This window comes from Heterodontus francisci, chromosome 2 (genome assembly GCF_036365525.1).
Source record: "Heterodontus francisci isolate sHetFra1 chromosome 2, sHetFra1.hap1, whole genome shotgun sequence".
NCBI lineage: Eukaryota > Metazoa > Chordata > Chondrichthyes > Heterodontiformes > Heterodontidae > Heterodontus > Heterodontus francisci.
The window spans coordinates 60,984,282-61,010,920 of record NC_090372.1 but is presented as its reverse complement, the minus strand read 5'-3'; the positions used below and the strand labels follow the sequence as shown (position 1 = coordinate 61,010,920).

The following is a 26,639-nucleotide window of genomic DNA, read 5'->3' as shown; positions in this document are numbered from 1 at the left end:
GAGTGTGGTGGAGGCAGCTTCAATCAAGGCCTTTAAAAGAGAACTGGATAATTACCTGAAGAGAAAACTAATTGCAGTACTATGGGGAAAAGGCAGGGGAGTGAGACCAGGTGAGTTGCTCTTGCAGAGAGCTGGCACGAACATAACGGGCCGAATTGCCTCCTTCTGTGCTGTAACCATTCTATGATTCTCTGATTCTATGACTGTTTCTGTACTGGTGGAGAGTGTTCTTGTAAGATGTGACAGTGCTTGCTCTGAGTTTTGCTCTGGCAGCGCTTGACCCAGTGTTCGTACAGGAATCGGACTTTACGTCTTGATATCAGCACCTGCAGGAGACACAAGAAGTGATCATGTGCCTTTGTGAGCTGAAGCCTCTGCAATTAAACTGAAGGGCCTGAAGCGGTGGTGCCGGATGCCTTTGCCGGGGATGGTGTGCCCATCCCCTCTACATCATCGGGGCGGGCGGTCTGCACCACCTCCATGCTAATGAGTCGCCGCGCAAAATATCATGGCGGTTCTGCGGCACAGTGCACTTTTTGAAGCTCGCCGCCGAGGACGGTGGTGAGCTATGAAAATTCAGCCCTGTGTTGGATTAAAACAATGCATATTTTAGGCAATTTTATATCTATCAAAATAAACATTTCCCAGGGGTTGAATTTTATTAGGCAGTCCGCCTATGCGGGCCACACGCCAAAGAGTCCCGGCGACTCATTTAGTAGCTGGGGCGGGCCATCCCCCACCAATCACGTGGAGGGAGCGGGCTGTCCGTCCCAGCAATGGCGTCAGCTGCCTGTGAGCAGGCGCTGACACCATTTTTAAAGGGCTGTTAGCTATACCGGCTAATTTAAATATCTAAAGATAGATAGAATTAAATTAAATAAATACATTTCTTTTGCCCCTCTCCCACCTGCCCAATAACAATTAAATTAATTATTTGTCCTTTCTCCCCCCAAAACACTTACCTTTACCATCTGACGTTTCCACTCCCCCCACCACCCCCCCAAACTGCACAACCTTTAAACTCCAACCCTTCCCACCATCCCCTACATGCATGACGTTAATTTGACCTCCTCCCCCACCCCCATCAGTGTTGCGCCTCGTTTCTCCAGATGGGGATCCAAAGGCGCGGGAGTGCTGGCCACCAGGCCGAAGATCACGCCGGGTCATCAAGAGGAGGCGTGAGTGTATTTAAATTAATTATTTTAATTGATTTGATTATTCAAATTGTGGTCCAGTCTCTCAGCAGCAGGGAAGTGGCCACCGGGAGGATCGGCCGGGCCCTGCCGACATTGAGGTCCGTGGCAGGCTTCATTTGGGGCCATCTTCAAGCCCCTCCACCGCCCACCCTCCCGGCCACGGCTCCTTAAAATCCAGCCAATCCTGTGTGTTAGGCATTATGACTTGCTTTAGACTGGCATTTGTGCCACTCCTAAATTCATTCATAGCCTACATTTCAATGCTTTGCTTGAGTATCGAGCTGAATTGCTCATTCATCAAGTCTTCATAATTCAGACATGCAGTTTGATATACAGATATCCACAGACCTTCTGAATTATTTGAATATACTGTACATCATAAGCAGGGCATTGCAGTTCTCTTTACAAGCAACATAACAATACTGAATATTTATCTTTACAAATATGTATTAGAAATGACTGTCAGTCACAGACTGACCTTTAGGCATTTAGAGAGTGTACAAATTACTTTTGAGCCATTGTGTATCCCTGACAATGATTAAATCATAAGTTGCATCCAAACCTTTAAAGTAGCTTAATGCAAAACAAGAGCTATTTTAAAGGTAGAATAGATTGTATTAGAAATCATTTTCGAAGTTATTTTGAAAGAAAAATGTCTGCTAAATACTGACCCATATTCTATTAATGACCGACAAAATGTGCTATTTAACTTTTGGGGACAGGTTTATTTTTTACTCTGTTGTGATATAAAAGACAGAAAACTAAATATTATATGTTTTTTTTCTGACATAAGCTGTAATATTTCTATATTTGTAGCCTGCAGTAGTCAGTAGCATTGTCAAATGCAGTATTCAGTAAATAGCAAATGAGACACTGTGTCTCCCTTTAAGAAATACCTGGGAAATTTGTGAAATATGAATTATGAAATACATTAGCCAGAGACTTCACTAATCCATAAGCATGTGCTTGTTTTGTATTAAATGCAGAATTTGTTTCTATCCCTAGTTCTAGGGTTCTAGTCACCAAAGAACAACCTCTCTTGTTCTCCTGTGGTATTCTGCCAGTTTTAGGTGGCTTACAACAGTGTAAAGACATCAGTGGCATGTGTTAAAATGTATTAGTCATTGTACTTTTGAAGAACACACGAAAGAAAGAACATTGTTGAACCAAAGACCGATTCATCAGGTTTTTCCCAGAGACTCTTTGGTCGAGCTTTTATAGGCCTGTTTGATTTTCAAATTCTCTTTCTCCCTCAGTGGAGCTATAGTGTCTAAACTTGTCTACATTTACTTCCCATGTTTTGTGCATGGTAGATGTCCTTTAAAAAAAGTATCTCAAATAAGTCTTTATTCCTGTTTTGTTGGCGCTTATTCTGTGTTTTCATGAACTCTGGCCCTGGCCATGGCAACTGCAAGAAAAATGTTAACATTGATTGACAGGATTAAAAAAAGCCTAGTCCCTATCCGCATTTCAAATACTTTGGAACAATGCTGTTGGGTATGATTGAATTAATGAGGTATCGCGAACTGTCAAAAGAGCACACATACTTTACATAAACCTGATTATCTTTGCATGGCAGAAGCAAAAAAAGGAGGGAACAGAGGTTTGGCTTTCACTTACACCTCCAAAGGAGCAATCAAAGTGCAGGCCCAGGCTCAGAGAGTGATATGCTGGCTGAGCCTCCCTGCCCTCTCCCTCCCGCTTGGCCCTGCTTAGCATACATCAGCCACGGGCTTTAACAAGTCTATTCAAGTAACTGGGCCCAACACAACACTCTTTTCACAGCTCAGCACCTCCATGCTAGATATTATGCAGGCTAGCATTGTTTAACTTGAACTGAGCATATATTTCAACAACTCAACTTAAAATTGGCCTCTTGTGCTCTCTTTTAACTCTCAGTGTGACATCAGCCAGAAACTGCAACAAAGCTTCTAAACCAGAATTAAAAGCAAACAATGGTTCCAAATTTAAGCATAGCCCTGCTTCAGATATTGTGATTCTGCAAAAAAAAACATTTTAGTTTAAAGTGACTTTACAAAACACAAGAAAAAACTAACTCAAATTTTCTATCTGTCTTAAAGGTACTTATGCTCTATATATGTGGATGAAAGAATAGTTTTCCTAATTGTTTCCCTCAAATTAAGGGGCCTGCATTGTGGGCAATATATTCAACTTTAATTATATGATAAAAATACAAACGCAAAAATTGTTTATCCGATTGCAGCTCTATTTTTGTTTTTGCAGCAGTAGCACACCATGTTACATTTGTATCTCTGTAGGAAAGATATATTTCTATTGGTTTCTCTATTTGAGAAGTTCACAAGAAATTGTTCTGAGAACATAATTTACGATATGTTTATAAAGGCACCTACCTAAACGATGAAACTGGCTAAGTTTGAAATAAAGAAACTTTATCATAATTAAATGGGTTTGATTTTTTGACACTTACTCTTCGGCACTTGCTCTACTGCCCCTTTTTCTCTTTAAAAAAAATCAACAATTGTACTAAGCTTGCGTACTTCCCTTGCTGAAGGTGTATTATTATATTCTTGACATGTATACAGTCCTGCAAGATAGACAGATACCTGTTGCATCAAGAAGGTCCACTAGTTACAAATCCTTTCTCCACAGATCACAACTTAGGCAGTGTTGTAATGGGCAGATGGAAACAAAGTCAGTGTCAAGTGGGTATATTCCCAACGATAGCTTGTTTTGGACTTGGTCACATAGACTGCTTGGCCCTGAAGTATTTTCTGATGGTTGCCTCATCCTTTGACTACAATGTTTGGAAGTCAGTAATTGATATCATAGCACTGGACATAATTGATCATTTGTTCTCACAATCACACATTTCTATCATTGCTTGTCTGGCTTACAAGCAAAGCTAGAGATGTCAGCATAAGGCCCTCACAGCATCTTTAACTTCAAACTGTAGACAGCTTTCCTCCAAAGATGTACTTTTTAAAAATTTGTTCATGGAATGTGGGCATTGCTGTCTAGGCCAGCATTTATTGCCGCCTTCTTGAACCGCTGCAGTCCATCTGGAGTAGGTACACCCACAGTGCTGTTAGGAAGGGAGTTCCAGAATTTTGACCCAGCGGCTTTAGAGAATTGGAGCCAATTCAGGAATTACCTCGCAGGCAAAATCAACCTCAGTTGGAGGAGAAGCCAGTTTTATGGCTCTGGTTTGCTCAACTCAGGACAATCTCAGCATTACAGTTCCACAAACCCACTGTGTTGTTACCATAGAAATGAGGTGCTGCTGAATTGTTCATGTTCTGAGCTCAATGACATGGTTCAGACTCGGTGGGCCGAAGGGCCTGTTTTAGTGCTGTATCTCTCTATAACTCTATAACAAATAATTTACAAGTTACTGAGTTTTCACTAAGGTGTTTGAGATAAGGATAACTCAATGAGCTGGAATTTACCAAACACTCGACAACGGGTTCCGTGGTTGGGGGTGGAGGTCCTGAAGATGGCTCCAGATGAGGTCCACCATGGACCTTGACGCCAGGAGTGCCCGGCCCGATCCCTCCGGTGGCTGCGAGGCTCCGTGGTGGCTCCCCCCACCCGCCCCGCCCCCACCCCACTACTAGGTAATGGGATGACAATTTAAATATGCAAATGAATAAAAATTAATGAACTTACATGCACTTACCTCCAATCTTGAGGACCCACTGCGATCTTCGGCACAGCAATCAGCACTCCTGTGCCTTCAGATCCCCGTCCAGGGAAACATGGTGCCACACCGGTGAAGAGGGAGGAGGAGGCAAGTTTGTCAGTGCCGGGGCGGGGTGGGGGAGTGTTGTGGGTGGGGTCAAATAAGCGTAATGGGTGTAGGGGATAGTGGGAAGGGCTGAACCTTAAATTTTGTGCAGTTTGGGTGAGGAACGTCAGTTGTTAAAGGTAAGTGTTTTGAGGGGAAAGGGAAAAAAGGCTGGAATTTTACGCTACCCCCGAGAGCCAGATGGTGGCAGGGGCGGGGTTGTGGCGTAAAATTGAGCGGGAGGTCTTCCCGGCCCGCTCCCCCCTCCGCCCCACTTTACGTGGGCCGCGAGGGGAAGTCCCCACTTCCCCAACCACCCCCAGGACCCGAGACAGCCCCCCCAACCCCCCAAATGACCACCCTCGCCTCGTCAACTTGCGACCGATCTGCCCGGCAAGGCAACACAACTTACCTTCAGTCCTGGCTCCGTGTCCTCGTCTGGAATGCAGTCCCAGCAGTGGCCACCGCTCCGGGTGATTGGCCAGCAGCTCAATGAGGTGGCCCGTCTTCCCTCAAGTGAGTGGAAGTCCTGCCTCTGCACAGTTAAAGCCCGGGGCCCCGTAAAATGCGGGTCAGATCCCCTGGCTGGGTGAATGCAGGTTCGCCATCGACTTTTTTGTCGGTGGCCAGCTCCCGTCCGCCTGGCGTAAAATCCAGACCATAGTTACTGTTATTGGGTGGGTGGAAAAGGGGTGTTAGAAATTTATTTATTTAATTTGGGGGTTAGGACTTTAATCATTTAAATTGGGCAGCAGGGCTGGCTGTCCTTTAAAAATGGCGCCGGTGTCTGCTAACAGGCAGCTGATGCCATTGCCGGAGATGGACAGCCCGCCCTCTCCATGAGATTGGTGGGGAGGGGGTCGGGCCACCCCAACTATTTAAATGAGCTGCCACATTTGAGATTGCGCCGGCTCTTTGGCATGCGGCCACGCATGCCAGCCTCCATTTTGTGAGCTGGTAATTTAAGTAAGTTAATTAAGATTTTTTCACTGAGCGGCCGGGGGTCTGCCCTGAGGCCTTGCTACCACCGGTAAAATGGGTCGGGGCCTTCCCAGCATAGAGACCTGTGTCGGGCCTCTCCCGGAAGGATTTTCCAGGCCCCCTCCTGCCATGACCCCCGACGACAGGGGTCTAGTAAAATTCTGTTCACAGTGTTTGTTTATAGCCAGATTTACTAAAACAAGACAGATCTCACATTTTGAAAACATGGTGTAATGTTTGAATTCTGATTCAAAATGTAAAATTCTGTACAATCCCACTGTTCATATGATTGGTGTGCTCAGTAAGTGCAGGGCTATCATGTAGTTAATTTGTTATTCCATTATTAGTTATTCAATAAATATTTTTACAGTTGTCCCTCATACTTTTTCATCACATTGTGCTGTTTTCTGCCATCTTGGGTGCTACACATTGAACCGTCAGAGTTGCATTGTAACTAGTATTTGTCGAGTAAAAGACAAACAGAGTAAACTCATTTATTAACATATCAGCTTCCTGACCAAAATGATCAAGATATTCAGAAACTAATGCTGTAGTATTCCATTCGACTTTAGCCCATCAAAATTAAACAATCTTTAGTAATGCAAAACATTTTGATAATATCTGTCTTTTATTTCATGATTTCGCCCCCAAGAGTCTAAGAATAATCTTGGTTGTGTAGTGCTATGTTGTCTCAGTCTCCACGAGATTGTTCAAAACCTGATTAACATGGTGTATGTTCACTTACAGCACCTGGTTGTCATTAAATAAAAATGTGAATGGAGTTTACAGGCTGCCCAATCTCCTACCAGCTAATTAAATTAGCAATGCATTTGTTTCCTACATTTTTCTATCTTGGGGTCATGCTCAGTAGAAATGTACTTTTGTTCACCATGACTCCAAATGATTTACTTTTGTTTTACAGCTCCCAGCTCAGCTGCTAAATTGTAACTAGTAATAGGCAACCATTAGGTTTAGTGAAGCGTGTCGAAGATGTCAACGGAAATCGGTTCTTGAATGCACGCCACTGCTCTCATAAAAGGTAAGGTCAGGAAGGAGACCCTTTTACATTGTGTTGAGATTCACACATATTGGATAGGAAAACATTCAATATCACTGCATGAAACCAGAGAGCAGCCAGTGAATATTTAATACTTTTCTTTATCATCTGCTGTACTTAACCCGAAGCAATGACGCAATGTGCACTTTGACCCTTGTATGACAGATGAAGGTTAACTTTTTCACTGCCACAGAGGCCATTCAGTGGCGTGTCGCAAACCGATATGGTGTTTGATTTTTTTCTTGACAGAGGCATGATTCTTAAGCCGAGAAGTGCCTGAGGATGTCCTTGTTTGCATGGTAGTTTTTCCCTGAAGAATGGAATCAGATGGAATCACTTTGAAAGCATAGTGCACATACAGTGATTGATGATTACACAGTGAAATAAGCCTTTACACAAGAGGCCTAGAGGAAGCATATATACTATTAACATGCTACGCAGAGGAAACTTTAGGATGTCTAGCTTTTACTGAGTAGAAATGCAACAGATACAATCACTAATTTAATTCTTCAAACTTTAGAAAACAATTTAGGTGTGTTTAGAATATTAATATTGCATCTTTTAACCAAGGTGAAATTGCCTCCTAATTATTATGCTGCTGTGATGCATTTCACTCCCATCATTATCTTAATTTTCTAGCTGTGATGCTGCACTTTCAATGACTTTCTTTGTTAAAGTCTCTGATCTGCAATAGGGCAATAGTACGAGCAAGAAGAAATACTGCAAGTACATTCTGTCAGATTAGGTCAAAAGCCTTAAGCTGAAAATTGTTTACTGAAGGGAATGAGACAAAAAAGAAAGTCTTCTAGGAAAGTACATGTGTGTGGACATTGGGTGAAGATAGAATCAGGTTTGATTGTCACACTCTCATAGTCGAATAGCCTGATAACAGTCACTGTTTCAACCTAAATGTGAAGAATAATCAGTTGAGTGACTGGCTCCCCTGGAAATGTAGCATAGCATTAGACAGCACATTAATGAAAAGGAGAACATTGAGGGAAAAAGGGAAAAAACAGAAGATTTGCATTTATATCGGGTCTTTCATGACCTCAGGACATCTAATGGCACTTTACAGCCAATTAAGTACCTTTAAAGTGTAATGTACTTTTCAAACGTGGGAAACATGGTAGCCAATTTGTGCGCAGTAAGCTCCCACAATTAGCAATGCAACTAATTACCAGATAATGGTTTTAGTGATATTGGTTTAGGGATAAATGTTGGCCAGTACACTGGCAGAACACCCTTGGTCTTCTTCAAAATAATAGCATTGGGATCTCTAGCATCCTCCTGAAAGAACTTACAGGTACTCAGTTGAACATCACATTGAAAGATGGCACCTCCAACAATGCAGCACTCCCTCAGTATTGCACAAAAGTGCCAGCCTAGATTATGTGCTCAAACCCTGGAGCGGGCATTGAGCCCACAACATTCTGACTCAGAGGTGATAGTGCTGACAAACTGAGCAAGGGCTGACAAAGATTTTTTTTTAAATTGCAGTGCTCACTCAGTTTAAGTCCCAGAACAGAGCCTGTAGCAGTCACAAAATGTGCTAATTGAGCTGGTCATCTGCCCAGTGGTGACATATTTCATAACTGGTCTTATCCGTGACTTAAGTGTTAGTAATATAAAGGCAAGCTTTAGATCTTCTTCACACCTGAAATTGTAATGCTTTTCCTTTCAGGCTTCACCACATAATATCTTTTCCCAGAAAAGATCTGTTATGATTTCAGGTGACAGCCAAGTGAAGTCTAAATCATTTAGTTCCACCAAAATTTTAATTGACTGCACAGATCAGAGACCCCCGCAAGCTTAGTGTTATTAATGTTTAAGATATATATTCTGTGCAGATTTGAGGAGATTACAAAGTACCATTAGTAACAAGAGATGACGATAATAAATATGAGGGAAGGCAGGCTTCCAAACTGCATTTAGAATTCTTTACAAACACAGACTTACTGGAATCAATAGCTGAAATAGCAAAAAGTGTCTTTAAAGATGCAATCTTCATTTAAAAAAAATCTTTTTGTGTACTTTTGTTTTGTTTCTTTGCTGAGTATGTTGTACCGATGAGGCTATCTACATCAGTGCATATTATTGGAGTGGGATATGTGGCTGTTGAGCTCTTCTCCCTGAATAGGGATGATGACAGTCCCTCTTTATAAATACATGGGTTGCGGCCAGAAAATACACCTGTCTTCACATTTTGGATATGGCTTCTGTAAATGAGAAGTAATAGATTATTGGTTGGACAACAGTTAAAGCATCTCATTATTATACAGCACATATTGGATAAATTATGTATATTATCTAATGCATTCAATTAAATCACCAAAATCATCATATATTTAGAATTGGGAACTTAGGAGCAGGAGTAGGCCATTTAGCCCCTCGAGCCTGTTCCGTTATTCAGTGAAACCATGGCTGATCTGTGACCTTACGCCATATATCCGCCTGTTATGGCCAGTTGAGAAAGGGGTCCAGGGTTCCCTCTCAGCCTTCACCTGGTCTTACCATAACAGGGTTTAATTTTAAACACATCATTTTTTTAGCATCCTCTTAGTGAATCCTTGTTCGCTAACTTCCAATTATTAGGCAAAGAAATTAGCCAAACAGGTTTTCTTAGGTTTAAGGAAAAAAGATTGAACTTTATTAAACTTAAACTCTAATTCAGTTAACGCCTATGGATAACGTGAAGTGCCCATGCTAGCATGCATACACAATACACACATGCAGATAGAGACAGGAAAGAGCAGAAGAAATAAAGTGGAAAAGTTTGAGGCAATATCTGAAGATGGTTTTTGTTACTGTTCTTCGAGCTCACTGTAAAGTCCTTGATTGTAGGTAGGCCTTGCTTTTCATTGGGGCCCAGTATTCTTCTTAAACCTTGTTCACTGTAGGAGACTTTTCTCTTTTGCGGTTCATGTGTCCTCAGTGGGTCCAGAGGCTTGTGAGAAAGAGATGGGAGCAGACAGGAGAGGTTTTTTCTGTCCAGGAGCAAACAGTCTTTTTAGTTCAAACTCTTTGTACAATTCAGAAAAACCCAAGTTGCCAAGCAGGTTAGTTATGTGACTAGCTGGTCTGACCACATTTGTTTGTGGATTCTCTTGTCTTAGCCGACCCTGGAATGTCTCTTCTTACACACAATATCTGGTGCTCAAAGTCCATTGTGAGTTAAATTGGAGCAGGGAATAGCCTCTTTGTCCCTCCAAGCACTGTCTGTTAGTATGCACATGTTCTTTCCAGCCATGGCTGATCAGTTTAAGAAGTCATTTCCTCGCTCCAGCAACAGTTTAAAATCAATGTTCATATGACAAAATTAATATGCCTCATTCTTGGCAGGTGGGGGCGGGGCCTGCATGACACCACCTTTTCCCCCTTGATACCTTTGGCTAACAAATATTTTTCAACCTCAGTTTTAAATTTCACAATGGATCTAGCATCAATTGCAATTTGTGGAAGAGAATTCCAACTTCGACCACCCTTTGTGTGATGAGGTGTTTCCAAATTTCATTCCTGTAAAGGTCTGGCTCTAATGTTTTGACTATACCACCTAGTCCTCGATGCTCAACTGGTGGAAATAATTTCACCCAATTTACCTTATCTGTTCCCCTTAATAGCTTGAAACTTTGATCAAATCACCCTGCCACCTTCTAAATTCCAGGGAATACAACCCTAGTTTATGTGATCTCACCTCATAATTTAATCCTTGAAGTCCAGGTATCATTCTAGTAAATCGATGCTGATCTCCCTCCAAGACCAATAGATCCTTCCCAAGGTGTGGTGCTCAGAACTGCTTGCAGCTCTTCAGGTGTGGTCTGTGATGTGACTATGGCTTTGTATAGCTGAAGCATTATTCTACCCGCTTGTATTCTATTCCTCTGGATATAAAGGACATCATTCTCTTTGCCTATTTGATTATTTTCTGTACCTGTTCATGACAGTTTAATGATCTGTGTACCTGGTCCACCAACCCCCCACCTCCCCCCCCCCTCCACTTCACGCCCCCTCAACAAGTCTCTTTGGATCTCTACTGTTTCTAGCTTTTCACCATTTAGAAAGTACCCTGTTCTATCCTTTTTAGGCTCAAAGTGGATGATCTCACATTTGCCTACATTGAAATCCATTTGCCACAGTTTTTCCCATTCACTTAATCTATTATCCCCACCCTTGTCTCCTTCTGCACAATTTCCTAACCACGTCAAGCAACTCTTCAACTCCTTGAGCTTCAACTTTATCAAATGCCTTCTAATATTACATATAAATAACATCCATAGACTTCCCCTGTCCACTAATTTTGTCACCTCTTCAAAAAATTCAATCAGATTCTTCAGGCATAGAAATCCATGCTGCCTCTCTCTGATGAACTGAATATTTTCAAGGCGTTCAGTCAGGTTATCCTTAATTAAAAGACAACAGGTGTTTGGCTAGCAGGTCTATAATTCCTTGGTTTCACTCTGTCATCTTTCTTAAGTAGCTGAGTAACATGTGCAATTTCCCCTTATGAAGGAACTGTTCCTGAATCGAGAGAACTTTAGTAAATTGTAGTTAGAGCATCTGCAATGTTCGCACCTACTTCCTTTAAAACCCTGAGATGGAACCTATCTGGCGCTGGGGATTTGTTACTCTTTATTGTCATTAATATCTCCATTATTGTTATTTAGCTTATGTCAATTTTGTTGAGTCCCTGTCCCTGATTCAATAAAAGTTTTCCTGGGATGTCTGGCATGCTGATCTCTTCCTCTACAATAAATACTGAAAAGCAAAGTAATTATTCAGTATGTCTGCCATTTCCTTATTTTAATTGACAACTTCACCATTATCAGTTTTCAAGGGACCCACATTGCTTCTGACCATCCTATTTTTCCTAACTAATTGTAAGAGATTTTTGTGTTTATTTTGATACCCCTTGCAAGTTTCCTTTGTGCTCCATTTTTGTAGCTCTTACTGTCTGCTTTGCCACCCTCTGCTGCTTTTTGTATATTTCACACTCTCCAGGATCTGTGCAATATACATTTTTGTATGCTTTTTCTTTAAGTTTTATGTTGTCTTTTACCTCTTAAGTTGTCCGTGGCTGTTTTTTTTTTGGCAAGTAGAACTTCAGGGGCATAAACAGTTTCAGTATCACATTAAATTGTTTTTTGAACACCTCCTACTGATCTTCTGCCATTTCCCCCCATTAACAGATTTACCCAGTTTATTGTGTTCAGTCTCCATCTCATTCCATTGACGTCAGCCTTACCTAAATCTATAATCATAGCAGTTGCTTCATGTTTCTCCCTTTCAAACATTATGTTGAACTCAATTATATTATGATCGCTATTAGATAAATGTTCATGTACCATTAGGATGTTAACTAAATCTGTCTCATTGCTCATTACTAAATCTAATGATGGAATGCTCCCTGCAGGTTCTAGAACACATTGCTGCAGAAAACTATCCCGGACAAACTCAAGAAATTCATTACCTTTCTGACATGTGCTTGTCTGCTTATCCCAATCTATAAGCAAGTTAAAATCCCCCATTAAAACCACTCTGCATTTGTTACGTGCTTATCTAATCATAGCATTTATAAAAGCTACCACTTCAAGGCTACTACCAGGGGGCCTATATACAACTCCCATTACAGTCTTGAATACTTTTCTATTTCTTAATTCCACCCATAAACTATCCATTTCCTGCTTGCCTCTCATTATATCCTCTCTCATCATTGAAGTGATTTCATCCTTAACCATAAAGTGTAAGGGATTTTGTTTCCCCTACGATAGTTCTTGGACTCTAGGAATTATGAGAATAAAATGCATGCAATACAGGGTTTGGCTCAACCTCAGATTTGTTTGTTTATTGAACTCACAAAATTACACCACCCACCCCACGCCATCACCAAACCCCCCCCAACCCCCACCCCCCACCCTCCAGCACAAACCCCTCTGTGATTTGACTGGAATTAAAAACAATACCTCACAGTACAAACCCGCATACAAGGTTGACTGAAATTTGCAATATACCTCACAATACAATCCCCTCTACGATTTGGCTGAAACTTACAATCACCCACACAGCTGGTCATTACCAGTGTTGATTGTAGGCCTGGATCTGGAGATGACCATCCCCGTCCTCCTCTTGACTGCAGTGCCCGCGCTCCGATCGCATCCTCTTTTATGATGATTCATATCACAGGCACTGATCCTGTTACCATTTCGCTGAGTCGTCTGGTACTTAGCACCTCTTTATCTTGGTTTATTCTATGCCCTGGTCTCGACAGGACTGTATGGACATAGTCAATTCTTCTGCTGTTTACACAACAGAAAACAATGTGATCCCCTCCCCATGGTGAGGGATACCTGGCTCCAAGGTTGACTGGGTTGTGAATGCTCCTTTCATTCCTGGCAGGAATTAATTGTGCTATGTACTGGCAATTGCCCTGTACAATTGTCCATGATAATGGCTGTCTCAGTCTCCTGATGAGCCAGAGTTTTAGTTAGCTCATCCTTCTGTGTGTTACAGTTAACTCCTTAGTGTCTGTACAGCTCACCTCTGTGTCTGGTTTTGAGCTATTTTATATTCTTACTGCTCGGGTATCATGTCCTTCAGAAGGCTACTCCTCCTCCTTCACCATTTTCCCTTTCTTTCCAGTAGACATTATAACTTGGTATATTTAGTTCCCTTTCCTGACTGTCTTGCAGCCACGTCTCAGTAATGGCTGACTTATCATATCCTCCAAGTTGAATTTGCGCCTACAGTTCATTCAATTTGTTCCTTACACCATTTATTTATATAAAGAACGTTTATTTGGGCCACACAACTGAACCTGTCCTTCTGCTCTAATGTTTCACCCACAAATTTCCTATTTCTCTCTCCAGGTTTAATATCTTTACATCTTTTAGTTTTCCCTTTTACCTGCAGCGCCTAAATGACAATTTCTGACTGTTACTCTAATTTCGTCCAGTCTGTTTGTTTTTGAACTATAATCTATAGAACGTTTCCACCTGAGCCCACACCCCTCCCCCCCACTCCTGTACCTCCCACAGCAACCACCACCCCCCCCCACCCCCGCAACCCCCACTACCCCACAACTTACTAGTTTAAAGTTCTTGTGGCGGCCTTATTTATCCTTTCCATTATGATGTCGGTCCAATCCCGGTTCAGATGGAGCCCGTCCCAAGTTGCTTCCTTTCCCAGTACTGGTGCCAGTGTCCCATGAAATGGAACCCCTCTTTCCCACACCACACCATCAGCCACGTGTTCACCTCTCTAATCTGCTTATTCCTATACAAATTTGCACATGGCTCAGGTAATAATCTACAGATTATTACCCTTGAGGTTGTGTCCTTTAATATCTCCTAGTTCCTGGTACTCACCAAACAGGACATCTCACCTATTCTTTCCTATGTTGTTGCTTCCAACATGGATCACAACAACCAGATCTTTCCCCTCCCTCTCCAATATCCTTTTATGATGGTTTGAGAGTTCACCCTGGAACCAGGTAGGCAACAAACCATGTGGGACTCTCAATCCTGCTTACAAAGGATGCTGTTTTCTGCTCTAATTATTGAATCCCGACAACTACCAAATTATGCTCCCCTGCTCCTCCCCGTCTGGACCGCCCCCTGCTCTAAAGTGCAATGGTATGCATTCTAGCTGTCCTTCCAACAGCCTTTATCCTTACTTTTACAGGTAGCAAATACATTGTACCTATTGGACAGGATCAGCTTCTGTGGTCCCTCATTCTATATCTCACCTGGGTTCCCCTTACTCTGTATGTTATTGGCCACACCAACCTCATTCTCTCTCTATGAGGGTGACGGAAGTCTAGAGCAAACTGTCCAGGTACTGTTCCCCCTCCCGTATGTGTCAGCATGCCTCCAACTCACACTGCAGCTCAATGATTCAGAGTCAGAGATTTGAGACAGAGACATCTACTGCAGATGTATTTGCTCAAGACAGTCTCACTGTCCACAAACTCCCACATACTGCAGTTCAGACACACAACCTGCTCTGCCATATCTTGATCTAAAATATTTATATCTAGTTTTTAGTCTGTTTTTTTTTTTCTTTTTCTACATACTAATTTGCACTAAGCAATAAATACTTACTGCCTCCACTTCCACTACAGGTAATTGGAGGTAGATAAAGAATAAAAAGCTTCACCTCCTTCCACCTCTGCACCAAGTTCCCACTTGCACCAAATTCATGACTGTAGCACTCTGTTAATGATGCACTCAGTTCTGTGATCACTCTGCACCCCCCATACTATCGGTCAGATTTTGTGGAGGTGGTGGGGTTCCCGGCGCCGGGCTGAAAAAGCCATGGGAATCCCACCTCGGCCTTTTGCGCCCCCTCCCCCGGCGCGATCCTCTACTGTTCTGGAGGCACTGGGATGTCTGTCACTTTAAAGACGGGAATCCCGCCTCCGAGAGCTGCTGACCACTTACAGGGCCAGCAGCTCAGCAGTATCAGCAGCGCCACTGGGAGTAGTGGCCACTGCTGGTACTGCAGAGGCCTTGGATCCAGGCTCAGCTCCGGAATCCTGGACCTCAGCTAAGTGAGGCGGGGTTGCTGGGACCAGTCCAGAAGGCTGACCCCAGTGAGGAGGGTGGGAAGGGGCATGAAGTCCAGGGGGAGGGGGATCCAGGGAGGTGGAGGTTCTGCTGGCGGGTGTCCCCCGTGGGCCACAGATTGCCCTCGGAAGAGGGGCCCCCCCAAAACCACAGGGAGGGCACCCCATTTTACAAGGTGACCTCCCCGCATGCAGAGGCACCCCCAGTACTGGTTAGATCCCAGCACCAGTGGGAAGAAGCCCTTAAGTGGCTGTTAGTAAGCCACATGAGGGCCTCAATTGGCCACTGGGTGGGAAGGCCGTTATCGGCCTATCCCACCCCTGGATAAATCACTTGCGATGGGGCAGTGACAGGCCCTCTGTCGTACACCACCCGTCGCGGTTCTATGGGCGCCCCCACCTCTGACCCCGCCTCAAGGGGATCAATAAAATTCAGCCCTATGCTTTTACTATATAGGCTCATGTCAAAGTTAGAACTGCTAACTCAACTTCCTGCTCACAGTAATTATCACCTATTCAGGAAACCACTTTCAGCTGATTTACAATCTGTCAACTGCCACTAACTTGCAGTTTCTGCTAACTATATAACATTAATAGCTTACAGTTTCTTATATACTATAGAAACTTTTACAATCTTTTTTCACATTTCTTCCTTGTCTACTCCCATAGTTTATTTTTCTTTATCATTTTTATCCTTTGCTGAATTCTAAATTATTCCCAATTGTCAGGCATACCACTGTTTTAGCAACATTATAAGCCTCTTTCTTGTATCTAAAACTAACTTTAACTTCTCTTATTAACCACAATTGGACCACTATTCCTGTGGCTTTTTATTCCTTGTGTGAATACAGAGTCATTGTGAATTATGAATTCATTCTTTAAGTGTTTGCCATTGATTATCTACCATCATATCTTTTAATCCAGTTTTCAAATCTACCTTAGCCAACTTGTCCATCATACCTTTGAGGCTTACTTTGTTATGATTTAAAACCCTAATTTCAGACTAAATCACTCCCAAACGTAATATAAAATTCTATCATATTATGATCACTCTTTCCCAGTGGTTCCTTTCCTACAATATTTTAATTAACCCTGTCTCATTACAACGTACAAGATTTAAAATAGCCTGTTCCCTAGTTTGTTCCTCGACATACCGATCCAGAAAAGTAGCTTGCATGCCTGACATGAACTTGTCTTCCACATTAATACTGCAAATTTGGTTTGCCCAGTCTGCATGAAGATTAAAGTTCCTCATGATTACTGTATTACCCGTGTTACATGCACCTCTAATTTGTTCCTTTATACTCTGCCTGAAGAGACAACTACTGTTAGGGGGCCAATACGTTAATACCACCAATGTTTTCTGCCTCTTGTGGGTTTGCACCACCTGAACTGATCTTGATTTTCCGAGTTAAGATCCTTGGGGAGTAAAGTTGATCAGGGTCCGAAAACGCGTTTGGGGATCATAATGTGGGATTACCCCATGCCTTTTGTTTCTGATGCAGGAAGCATACAAACTGTGCATGTGCTGCCTACTCATTACCATGATTTCAGCATACAAACAGTACTAAGCATGTTATTGAATAGCTGCACATCTAAGGAACAGAGGGATCTTGGGGTCCATGTCCATAGATCGCTCCAAGTTGCCACCCAAGTTGATAGGGTTGTTAAGAAGGCGTATGGTGTGTTGGCTTTCATTAACAGGGGGATTGAGTTTAAGAGCCGCGAGGTTATGCTGCAGCTCTATAAAGCCTTGGTTAGACCACACTTGGAATATTGTGTTCAGTTCTGGTCACCTCATTATAGGAAGGATGTGGAAGCTTTAGAGATGGTGCAGAGGAGATTTACCAGGATGCTGTCTGGACTGGAGGGCATGTCTTATGAAGAAAGGTTGAGGGAGCTAGGGCTTTTCTCATTGGAGCGAAGAAGGATGAGAGGTGACTTGATAGAGGGGTACAAGATGATGAGAGGCATAGAAAGAGTGGATAGCCAGAGACTTTTTCCCAGGGTGGAAAGGGCTATCACCAGGGGGCATAATTTTAAGGTGATTGGAGGAAGGTTTCGGGGAGATGTCAGAGGTAGGTTCTTTACACAGAGTGGTGGGTGCGTGGAATGCACTGCCAGCGGTGGTAGTAGAAGCAGATACATTAGGGACATTTAAGCGACTCTTGGATAGGTACATGGATGATAGTAGAATGAAGGGTATGTAGGTAGTTTGATCTTAGAGTAGGTTAAAGGTTCGGCACAACATCGTGGGCCGAAGGGCCTGTACTGTGCTGTACTGTTCTATGTTCTATGTTCTAAGGAAAAAAAAATCATGAGGGGAAAGTACAAGTTAAAGGTAGCCTTCACAGCTTAAAACCTGCCTGAAACCCTGTCACAAAAAATACATTGCAACACACTCACTGGCACATTTACCTCTTTCTTGCAGGACAAGGTGTAACATAACTGGAGCCAGCAGCACCTAACCGGCAGGGTACAGGCACAGCTGAATGTCCTAACCCCGATAAAGGAGACGGTGAACACCATTGTTGGAGCAGCCATAGCTGTTTAATTGTATGCAAGTGGTGGGTATTAACTGGGGATTCACTTGAGTCCTATAAATAGGAACAGACTAAAATTATGGTTGTTATGTTAGGTGATGATGCTTCTAATGTGTAATTCTGTAAATAAATATAAAAGTGTGTAAAGATTGGCTCCAGTTCTATCCTTCACCAACTGGCTTTCTGAAATAGAACACTCTTATCTCATAAGCTCTTCCAATTTACAAGCATTAATGTAATCCTGTGTTGTAGCTTCATCGGGTTGGTACCTCATTTTTAGGCATGCCTGATACTGCTCCTGGCATATTCTTCTGCACTCTTCATTGAACCAGGGCTGGTCTCCTGGCTTGATGGTAATGGTAGAGTAAGGGATATGCCGCAACATGAGGTTGCAGATTGTGGTAGAATCCTGCTGCTGCTGATGGCCCACAGTGCCTCATGGTTGCCCAGTTTTGAGATGCTAGACCTGTTCTGAATCTGTCCAATTTAACACAGTTGCAGTGCCATACAACATGATTCAAGGTGTCCTCAGTCTGAAGAGGGACTTTGTCTTCACAGGAACAATGCGGTGGTCACTCCTACCAATACTGTCATGGACAGATGCATCTGTGACATGTAGATTGGTGAGGACAAGGTCAAGTCTGCTTTTCTCTTGTATTGATTCTTTCATCATCTGCTGCAGGCCCGGTCTGCCATATATGTTCTTCTGGATTCGGCCAGCTCAGTCAATAGTGGCGCGACCGAGACACTCTTGGTGATGGACATTGAAGTCCCTCACCCAGAATACATTCTGCGCCCTTGTCACCCTCAGTGCTTCTTCCAAGTGGTGTTCAACATGGAGGAGTACTGAGTCATCAGCTGAGGGAGGGCAGTAGTTGGTAATCAGCAGGAGGTTTCTTTGCCTGTGTTTGACCTGATCCAAGAGAATTCATGTGGTCCTGAGTCAATGCTGAGGACTCCCAGGATCATTCCTTTATGACTGTACACCATTGTGCCGCCACCTCTAGTGGGTCTGTCCTGCTGGTCGGACAGTGCAAACCCAAGAATGGTGATGGAGGAATCCGGGACATTTTCTGTAAAGTACAATTTGGTATATATTACTATGTCAGTCTGTTGCTTGAATAGTCTGTGGGACAGCTCTCCTAATTTTGGCATACGTCCCCGGATGTTAGTGAAAAAGACTTTGCACTTTGACTTGGAGTGGAGTGCCTTTGTCATTTCCGATGCCTAGGTTGATGCAACATGGTCCATCTGGATTTATTCTTACTTGATACAAATGAATGGCTTGCTAGGGCATTGCAGAGGGCATTCAACAGTCAACCACATTCCATGTAAAATAGCTAGAGTAAGCCATTTTGTAATTACTGTTGTAGTTTCTAGTGAGATACACCTATGATGTTAAATAAACCTTCTTTGAAAAGGCACAAATAAAACTTGGCATGGAGCATGATAAAGCAATTATTTTTGGAAAGTCAGTGGATCTGCAGTTTAGCCAGCCAGGACGTTATTGTATCCCCTTAGCAAAAACTGATATTTCTCATCAGAGTGTTGGACAAGTATTAATGGGATCAGGTGATAAGAATCAGAGAGAAAAAATCAAATTGTCTTAAAGTTACAAAGACTATTTGATCACCCAACTTATCAAAGATTAAAAATCCTGCAACAAAATGCAGGTGTGATTGTTGAAGAGTATACGAGGCCAATAGAAGAGATTAATGAGAAATGTGAAATCTGTAAAAAGTATCAAAGGACGCCACCACATCTTATTTTAAGTCTTCCATTGGCACATGACTTTAACAGGGTGGTTGACAACCACCCTGACATCAGCGGTTCATGCAAAGAATTCACTCCAAATGGTTGGAGGATATAGTCCCAATCAATTGGTCTATGAGTGAAATCCCAAATTGCCTTCTGTACTGTGTGATACTCATCCTGCTCGAGAAATTATTACAATTAGTTACATTTTTTTCTGAACATTTGAATGCTTTCCGTGCAGGGAGATGGGCTTCCATCATGGCTGAGGTCTTGGAGAAAAATCAGAGGGCTCTGAGGCATCATCTAAGACCATCCACAACAAAATTTAATTTAGAAGATTTGGTGTATTATAGAAAAGAGGGTGATAGGGAATGGAAAGATCGTGGTAAGATAATAGGTCATGTGGGTTAGCCAGTACTTACCAAACATGGCAACCAAACTGTTAAGATTCATTCCTCATGATTAATCAGAATTAATTACAAATTCTCAGACTCTGCGCGGCTGATGGAGTAAAAGTAAACAAGGCACCTTGTATCTCACATGCTCACGTGTTTTGTGATGAAGATCCTGAAGAATAAAGTACAGTGGATCAAGAGCTGGATAGTGGTAATGTGAGTGCTCATGATGCACCAAGGCAGAGCTATCACATCCAAAGGCCAATGGCCCAGAGTGGGTACTCGGGTAACATATGCTCCAGAGGGGTCTAGTGAATGGAGGGATGTGACAATTGTGAGTTATGCAGAAAAGGCTACTGGCAAGTTTAAATATCAGTTGAATGTTCAGGATGATGGCCAAGAAGTGGAGTCCATGGACTGGCAAAATGGGGTGAAAGAGTGGAGAGTAAGAAAGTCCAGTGTAAGTACTGATAGTGAGTCCAGAATAGGGATAAGCACCAACGCATTGCACCATGGACATTTGACAAAATTATTGACTCAGACACGGACATGGGGGCAATTAATCTGAATATAAAGTATATAGCCAATCTAATGCCATCAAAACACAGTCCGATTAAAACACATTTCTCCCTACAAATAAAGTAGCTAAGCATACAAACATCAATGGAGAGCAGCACAACTGTATTATCTAGCTAGCAAGCAAAATAGTATGCAATTTCAATGCAAATTACTATTGTTGACAGAATAGAGCTAGCTGCACCATGTCACGGGGTGGTAGATGGACCTTGTTGGATGAACTCTGTGGATTCACACTGTGTCAGGAGTGCAAATTTATCCAATAAACCATTATACTCAAGGAGATGATTGTTATTGTGGTTATTGAGGTGCAGTAATAGAAAATTCAGCTATAGGAACACGGACCATTTCTCACAGTGCTGTTGCCACAAGACAATTTAACCCGTGGTCAATGTTTGTGCAACTTTTCCACCTGCCTGTAATATGTGTCTGAAGACAGGGCATCCAACAAAAAGGGCAGTGATCTCCAAATCAGGAGAATTTTATAGGATGGAGCAGATAGTATTTCAGAAGAGTCATGTAAAACAGAAAAGCAGAGTGGGACAGGAAGGGGCAGAGAGATTAATGGTAGGTAGCCAAGACTAGTTTATTCATCTTGACAGGCTGTTAAACTAGGTCTTGGATTCTAAAATACAGAAACAACAGAATCTCTCATGGACAAAATGTAATTTTCTCACCAAAGCTAGTGACAAAATTAGATAAACACAATTACAAATAAAGAGTGCCCTTCAGTTCCTCCAATAAAGCGATTATTTTAAAATCACTTATGTCTATATCTCAGTCTAGCACTGTTGATTCCGCTTCAGTTCTAACAAGATAATTATAAACAAAAACCTTTCTGCAAAACATTGAGCGGTTGTTACTGCATGCATTATTCAATTAGAAAATGTTAAGTCACTATCTGTAAGATTGAACATCAGACTAATCAATTAATGCCCATGCCAAATCTCTTACCTGTTAGCAAAGGTGCATTTATAATGCAATGTAATTATATGATACAGACAACTTTCATATGGCATTGGCCACTCATGTTATATTCCCTTAAACTGGACAGTAGATGATGCACATTGTAGTTACTGATCTTTGACATATCTGTAAAACTTGTCCTTTAATCCAATTTTCAGCAAATAAAAATCAGTTAATGACTGTTTCTAACATGGTCATTGAAACATAATAAATGTTTACTGTATCTTCCCTGTCAGGTTTTAAAACTGCAAAGGCAGCATTGATTTTATTCAGGAATCGTAGACAGTTCATCATAGATAAAGGTTTATTAAATCTATCCATTACATTGTATTTACCAACTATTGTATATGGGTCAGCAGCATCCTGTTTTCACCAATATCACTCAGTTCAAATACACTGTATTCTTTTATTCATGAAGGCCTACAGTGCTGACTTCTGGAGATTCCTTGGATTTTCTTACCTATTCTCTGCTTTATACAAGTTTTGAAAGAATGTGATTCCAAATGGATAGCAGCGCTATTGTAACATTTATATAGAAATAAAAGTCCAGTATCTTTGAACGTGTCACTGAGCTTGTGTCCCAAGTGAAAGTAATGTCTGTCAGAGTGTACAAATCGAGACAGAGAGAGAGAGCTGAGAGTAATAGACAGAGGGGAGAGAGAGAGAGAGAAGGAGGAGATTGGGTCAAAGAGGGGGGAGGGAGAAAGGGACAAGAGATGGCACAGAAAGTTGAGCGGGATGGACATAGCTGGAGGAAAGAGAGAGGGGAGTTAAATGAACCAAGAGAGGTGAAAGGAATTACACAGTGAGAGGAGAGAGAGAGAGATGGACACAGAGAGGGGAGAGGGATAGACACAAAGAGGGAGAGAGAGGGGAGAGAAAGAGATCAAGATCACTCCTGACAGATGGACATCTATCTGAATTCTCCACATTGCTCCATCAAGTGCATGGGCAGACATTGACTATTTGTGCAAGCAAAAACAATGCCAGGTATAGTAACATAGGAACAGGAGTAGGACATTCAGCCTATTGAGCCTGCTCTACCGTTCAATTAGATCATGGCTGATCATCTACCACAACACCACTTTTCCACACTATCCCAATATTCCTTGATGTCATTAGTATCCAGATATCTACTGATTTCTGTCTTGAATATGCTCAATGTTTGGGATTCCACAGCCCTCTGGGGGAGAGAATTTCAAAGATTCACCAGTGAATGAAGAAATTCCTCCTCATCTCAGTCTTAAATGGCCTATCCCTTATTCTGAGACTTAGTCCCCTGGTTCTAGACTCACCAGTCAGGAGAAATATCCTAGCTACATCCATCCTGTCACACTCTGCAAGAATGTTGTAAGTTTCAATGAGATCACCTCTCATTCTTTGAAACTCTAGAGAATACAGGCCCAGTTACCTCCATCTCTCCTCATTAGTCAATCCCGCCATCCCAGGGATTAGTCTGGTAAACCTTTGTTGCACGCCCTCAATGACAAGTATATCCTTCCTTAGATGAGGGGGCGAATTTTACAGACCCCCTCAATGTCAGAGATCATGGTGGGGGTGGGCCGGAAAATACCTCCAGGAGAGGCCCGCCACGGGCTTTGTCGTCGGGAAAGCCCAGCCTGATATTGCCGGCGGTGGCGAGACCTCGTGACAGCGCCCGGCCCCCCCCCCACCCCACCCCACTCCCCCACCCCGGTCACTCGGCAAAGGGAGCCCAATTTAAATATTTTAATTAATTTAAATAAACAAATTAATGACCTTCACGCTCCTGCCGTCCGTCCTGGTGTGATAATGGTGCTCGTGGCCAGCACTCCCATGCCTTTGGATCCCAGTCTGGGGAACCAAGGCTGAACACTGGTGGGGAGGGGGGAGCAGATAAGTTTCTCTCTGCAGGGGGTTGAGGGGGGGGGGTGGAAACGGGGTCAAAGCCATAGTAAACTGAAAAATGGCCATTGTTATATTTAAGTTAAAGGATGCAAATATGTTGATACGGCTGGTACCAGCATCTAGAGGAAATACTGAAGCATTGATCGCTCATTCATTGAATCAGTGTCGCTGGGAATTAAATTACAGTTATCACTGTGAGAGTGTATTCAGTGCTAATACATACAGTTGGGGCTGAATCTGAATTTTTTAATGTTATTACTTAATCTTTGTTAAAGTAAAAGAGAGTAGAGATATTTCATCCCTGTTTGTTTTGTTATAAACATGGTTTTCAATATGGTGAGGAAGGAATATGAAACGCAACTGAGGGATATTTGGGAGCAGTTGAGAATATAAGCATACGCCCAAGGCATCAAGAAATTTGTAGCTTTAGAAGGGAAAACGAATTTAATGCAGTTGAAGGGGAACCCAACAGGAAGCTATGCCAATAGGCAAACCAAATTTGATACAGAGCACCAGATGCTCTTTGCTGATACCAACCCTTTATAGAAACCCACAGTTAGAAATAACAATTGCCACAGAGGTGATCATTGCTCTGTCAAAAAAAAAGTATAAGAAAGTATAAGAATTGCAATGAAGCACAATCTCTCATTGGTTAAATCAGATGTCAACATGGTAAGTAAAGAGTAGGAAATAGTGGCACTTCAATAATTGCCCAAATTGTGTTACCATCTGGAAGGGATACTTTGTTCACAATTTGCTAACTTTAACTCAGTCCATGAGAGGAAGTCTCCAAAGCACTTAAACAAGCATTCTTACCATTGCAGGGATGGCTTTATCCAACAGCACATCCTGAATAGATGTCAATGTCTAATGTGTCACGGTTCAGAAGCCTGTCCTCACTCCTGCAGATTCCTGATCAATCTCAGTAATTACATACAAATTACACTAGAAAATGTAGTTTTGACAATCATATCTGAGTCTGTATTTGCAAGCACACAAAGTAGATTTAGGGCACTGGACAAGGGAAGATTCCAAGGAATGTCAGTATCTATGGCAACTAGCCAGCAGCTGAAATATTTTGACTGTGACGTGCTTAATATTGCAATCTATACCCGCCTGTATGGCAATGCAGTTTTCAGAAACATTGTTTCCCCTAGAGGAGGGGCTAATTATAAACAAGGAAACTGCGGAGGAGAGGCCAATGACGACCATTCGGGCTTAACTGGGGAGAGGGGATCAACATGAACTGCACCAACTAAACAGGCAGATGAACAGAATTCAATTTTATTTGACACCTTCAAAAAAGAATGATGATTTGACAAACAGGATCCAATCTAACCTTCTACACTAGCAAAGGACAATTCAAGACCATACTGGGCACATGTGCCACGTTCTTTGTGATAAGAGCAGACTTATCAATTATATCCTGGACTGATCCTAAGACCTTGTAGAGGTCCAGCTCCTTAATAACAAATCCTGTGCTGCCAGTGGAATAGTTAACATCACATTTGAGAGCCCATGGAAAAAGATCAGTCAGGATTGTCTATTAATTGAGAATTTGGCAGTGCATTTCTTGCTAGTCTGCATTTTAATTTGTCATGAATTCATGATTGATCCATGTGACTGGGTGCAATTCAATAATGGATGTTGGGTATCCCACAGTGAAATGAAAAGTTAACAGTTACAGGTTTTAGTCATATAGAAACCTGTAGATAGAGTCACTTAATAGTAACATTGCTGAAGCCCTTGGCTGTGTTTGCCCTCCTATAGGCAGGGAGATACAATGTGTGGTAGCCAGGCAATTATTTGGGGACATGACTTTACCCAAATATGTTGAAAAACACTGAGAATTAATTGCCAAACAAGCCTCTGTAAATGTGTCAAATAATAATGATTTGCTGAATTCTCTGCTGTGCTTTCTGACAAAAAAGGATGGAAAAATATGGCTACACATAATATTGATATAAATTGGGCTGCCCCCATCACTAAACCATGATTATAGTTCATCAGTGGAAAGAACATTGGTGGTGCAGCATGGCCAGAAGATACTGCCAGCTGATGTCATTGAGTCAGCTTCATGCCCATGAGCATTTCCTGTCATGTTAGGCCTAAGGATTCTCTGCTGACTACAGAAGATTGAATAAAATGATGGTTAAGGACAAATATCCAAAGAGTTCAGTTGATGAAAGCAGGACTGATTGTAAAATTGAAAATGTCAGTGTTTGAGAAAGGTAGTAGCTTTCTTAGGACATGTTGGTCAGATTTTCCTTTGCCTGACACCCTTTGTTAAAGAGAGGAAAAAGGAGCAGAAACCCATATCACTGGGTTTCTAACCCATGTGAGACTCATTTCCTTGGGTAGAACAGACGGGGGCAAAAAGCTCCCACCTGCACCAGGTGGCAACATTGAAATGCCATGCAGATGATGTGGGAGCATAGTAATAATGCCTCCTGTATCATTTTACAGGGAGTCTGCCATGGGGTGCCTGGACTGAATACCTTCCATGGAAACTCAGCATGAGAAATTGTGGGTTGGTTGCTTCCGATCAGAGGTTCAGTAAACTGGCAGCAACTTTCTTAGGTCTCAGGTAGGTAGATTTTCCCTCTTGTTCGTTAGCAGGGCTGCAGTAAAGCATGTAAATTCCATTTGACTGCTGTTACTGACAACAACCAGCAGGCCAAAATAATGCGTAAAACTTATGCTGCTGCAGACCTTTAAAGAAAGGAAATTTACATTTATATAATGCTTTACAGCTAATGAAATACTTTTGAAGCGTAGTCACTGTTGTAATGTAGTAAATGCGGTAGTCAATTTGTGCACAGCAAGGGCGCACAAAAAGCAATGTGATAATGACCAGGTAATTTGAGCAATAGCTATTGGCCAGGAAATTGGGGAAAACTCCCCAGCTCTTCTTTGAAATAGTACCACAGGATCTTAGATGTCCACCTGAGTGGGCAGAT

General features: G+C 42.3%; 1 long non-coding RNA gene across 1 annotated transcript in view; it reads left to right on the top strand.

Annotated features, from left to right (window-relative positions):
- Positions 1–6,934: 6,934 nt before the first annotated feature.
- LOC137379543 (uncharacterized) overlaps positions 6,935–26,639 on the top strand; it is a 52,512-nt gene continuing 32,807 nt past the window's right edge. The window contains exons 1-3 of the long non-coding RNA XR_010976852.1: positions 6,935–6,982; positions 17,989–18,124; positions 26,146–26,266. This is a non-coding gene — a long non-coding RNA (uncharacterized lncRNA). The remainder of the gene's footprint in view (positions 6,983–17,988; positions 18,125–26,145; positions 26,267–26,639) is intronic.